Below are 2,500 nucleotides of genomic sequence, written 5' to 3'. Positions count from 1 at the left end.
GTCGTGGAACTGTGTGGTGAAAGCAGTCAGGATTTGTCTCCCACAGACACAGTTTATTGGCCCCTCTCTCGCAAATGACTGTGATCGACTACCCTTTTATATGTTATATTATCTAAATTCAATGAAGCCAAATACTGATGTTCATTCATTCTACTTTGTACTACAGTCTGTTCAAATTTGAGGTTTTGTATGTGTGCTAATTTAGGAGGTGGGGACCTGGTACCTTTCAGGCATAGGGGGGCTAATTTTAAGTGTGAGAATGACAGTCTACATCTCATCCACGATACAATGCTTTTTTTTCTGCCATCACCTCTGCTAGACGAGCGTAAAATGCCTTTGCCCTTGGATCTATCCCGACTAAAGTCGTGGATGTTATCGGAGTGAACGACCCCTGATCCACATTCTATACACTCCTCGTACGTCTTGATTTTTTCATTCTCGTTTCGGGAGTGGGGCGCCTCAACAGTTAGGTTATTATAACAAGGGGCCATTAAATCAAATATTCGTATGTCAAAGGACAGTTGTCCCCGTGTCCAAAGACCTCTTGCGCTGACGTCTACACGTGCTTCATCTGATGTGTTTGAAAGTAAGGTGCCTCAAGTTTTCCCTTTCTAGGAGGGGGAGTAGTGTTTGTTCGATGGTCACATCCTTGCATATCTCCCGAAGCATTTGGGCAGTGAGATCCCTTATCTCGTCGTGTTTCATGCAGATGAATCCACCCTTACTGCATATCATCACATGGTTTGAATCAAACTGTGTACCACAGGAACATCTGTTAGGCAGCCTTTCCAATGGCAAATCCATACCTCAGGGCAATGGCATCCGTGAATTCTCTTTTGTTTAGGTTGAACCCCTTTGCCCTGATTGGTAGTGCTCTCGGCCAATTGGATGCCCCATCTTCCTGTGCCATTGCTATTTTTTCATATTTACTACTACTATTACTACTACTCCTACTACTACTACTACTACTACTACTACTACTACTACTACTACTACTACTACTACTACTACTACTACTACTACTACTCCGTTTCCTCCTCTTCCTTCGTCTTTCCTCCGTCCCCTCTTTGTCTTCCTCCTTCTCCTCCTCCTTCTCCTCCTCCTCCTCCTCCTCCTCTTCCTCCTCCGTCTCCTCCTCCTCCTCCATCTCCTCCTCCCCCTCCGTCTCCTCTTCCTCAGTGCTCGTTCCAGTGACTTGGGATTGCGACGTAGGTGCGGGAAGGCACGACGTGCGGCACCAGAACCGGTTCTCTCGTGCATGTTGACGACGTCCAGAGCGGGGGCGCGTTGAAGTGAACTTAAGCAATAGAAAACGAAACTGTCGTCCCTTAACAATTTAGCAACACAAATGTAACTTTTTATTACAGAACATTCCATTTCCGATACATTAAATTTCTTTACATTTTGTTTCTCTGTAAAACAACTCCAAAGCAAATGCATTGAGAGGTTACATTTGCTGAGTTAAGCCCAGGACGGGTCACATTTTTTTTTTCTCTCCCTGTATGCAACTGAGGCCGCGTGCCACTTTTGATCAGCCGCTTTTGGTTGAGAGAGCCTGAGTCTCAGGCATCCAACTAACAGGTGTCACCAGGGTCATGAGGACATCATTAACGCCGTCATCTCAACGACACAACTAAAAGTTTCGAATCTGACTAACGCCAGGTGGTTCCATGTCGTTGAGGAAGACCTCGGTTACTGAAGTAATTAAAAAAAAAATCTGAACAATGTAGACAAAGAAACGTTGAGAAATCCAGAAGAGAGAGCTACGTTAGCGTTTTGATGTAGGTACGCATAACGATTAAGGTCCTTTGCAAAAGGTGGCGACATAACTGTTTCATCACGGACTCGTCCAAAGATCCCCAAATGTATTGTCAGTTGTTATATGTTGATTTGGTTTCCTGTTAATTCGTTTTGTTTACTTGCTTGTCTTTATTTGTTTAAGTATTTTGTATTTCTATTTCATCCTACACACACACCCACACACCCATCCACCCACCCACCCACCCACACCCACACCCACACACACACACACACACACACACACACACACACACACACACACACACACACACACACACACACACACACACACATATATATATATATATATATATATATATATGTATATATATATATATGTATATAAGTATATATATATATATATATATATATATATATATATTTACTGCATGAATATGAATAGTAAAGAATAACAGTTGTTGCCTAGAGCTTCACTAATAGAAAACGACTGTCTGGAAAGAAACTTTGAACTGCTGTCTGCGTTTTATTAGCGTAGGATTGTTTCTCTGTCAGCAGCCGAAATTGTTAGGAGAGCAGTCACCGGTTGTCAGCTCTTCGTGTGTGAAATGATGTAAGAAATACAGCAGAAGTTGATAGAAAGAGATCTCGGACTTGGTACAGAGATCGAGTGTCAGCCTCTCAGGGATGCACCCCCTGGTGAAGGTGAAGGGGTTAACGAGTTTTGAAACTGGGCGGCTGG

The sequence above is a fragment of the Oratosquilla oratoria genome, chromosome 44 (genome assembly GCF_046742065.1).
Source record: "Oratosquilla oratoria isolate Oo_2021 chromosome 44, ASM4674206v1, whole genome shotgun sequence".
In the NCBI taxonomy this organism is placed as follows: Eukaryota; Metazoa; Arthropoda; class Malacostraca; order Stomatopoda; family Squillidae; genus Oratosquilla; species Oratosquilla oratoria.
This window is presented reverse-complemented; position numbering follows the sequence as displayed.